This window comes from Cynara cardunculus, unplaced genomic scaffold (assembly GCF_001531365.2).
Source record: "Cynara cardunculus var. scolymus isolate 2C unplaced genomic scaffold, CcrdV1 Un_Scaffold_10735, whole genome shotgun sequence".
NCBI lineage: Eukaryota > Viridiplantae > Streptophyta > Magnoliopsida > Asterales > Asteraceae > Cynara > Cynara cardunculus.
The window spans coordinates 1-1,371 of record NW_020206074.1 but is presented as its reverse complement, the minus strand read 5'-3'; positions in this window follow the sequence as shown (position 1 = coordinate 1,371).

The following is a 1,371-nucleotide window of genomic DNA, read 5'->3' as shown; positions in this document are numbered from 1 at the left end:
ACGGGCTTTATCATGCTGCAAAGCTACGACTCGACATTATGGTGTGTTTTTACCTGTTTTTTAGTACATAGAATGTAAATATAAAAGTGGTAAAGAAAATTTTAGAGTAAACTACAAATTTGGTCCATATGGTTTGTTAAAGATAACACTTTTCATTCTTACTGTTTTAAATTACAAGATTGTCGTCGGGGTTTACAGAAACATTCGGATTTGGTCCCTTCCTCTAATGACCGTTAAAAAATTAGTTAAATGAGAAGTATTTTTTGTCTTTTTATCTATTTTTTTGTCTTTTATACAACCAAAAACCACATAGATCAWAATTATAAAATCGATTTTGATTGAGTAAAAAAAAACAAATCAATAAAAGAACGAAAAAGTATCTCATTTRACAGAACTTTTTTAACGGCTTTTTGCTAATGAAAACATGTAAAAAAACCCTCACATAAAAGATGCAGTTAACAGACCATTTCGTAATGAATTACAAACCTGGATGGCGTTCCTCGTAATTTCGAAAAATTAGAGATGAAAAAACCAAAGTTTCCTCCACAAACCCCGACCCGACCCGAGTATGATTTTTTATAATTTTGCACTTTTCTATCGGACCAGACGAAAAGCCCGAATCAAATGGAACAGCCCGGATTAGACCAAGACGGCAAGAATGGACTATTTAGGTTAGATAGCCGATCATTTYCATAACCTCACTCTTAAATTGGATTGTTACCATAATAAATGACATAAAATACATAATGAACCTGCATTCATATGCAAAATCTTATTAGATTACTCGTAAAAGAAACCTTTGAGCAAAAGAAAAGGAGATCCCAACATATATTAAGAAGAAAAAGTCCATGGGGTTCCAACACACCCCCTTCAACCGAATACATAATGGTCTTCTAACCCTCCACCACATGGGTTGTTCCGGTTTTGGGATTCCACATAAATACGTCTCTTTTTCTTTTGTTTGTACATGTTACTTGCATATCTTTGTGTGGTTGTGTTATATTTCTWTGTATACCAAGTGTTTCTGCACTTTGTATGGTCCGAGATTTACWTTTCGAAGTTTTAGTTAGATCAAGATTCTCCAAAGTAATTTAGTTGGAGTTTTTYGTCTTTCACTAGCTTCATTTTCATCAACGGAGTAAAATAATTTCACATGATCTTAAAGAAGAGAGATTCTAAGAAAGAAAGTGATATGTAGATCGAGCTGAGAACATGCTGCATCCTTCTCATAGATTCTTTATCGATCATTGCAGCCAACTGTACTTCTTGTAATAACCCCCAAAACAACTCATTTTTTGTAACCCTGGTAGCCCAGACCAACTTGTGCACACCTCGACTTATCTCACGACCCTGAAGATAACAACCTCGCAA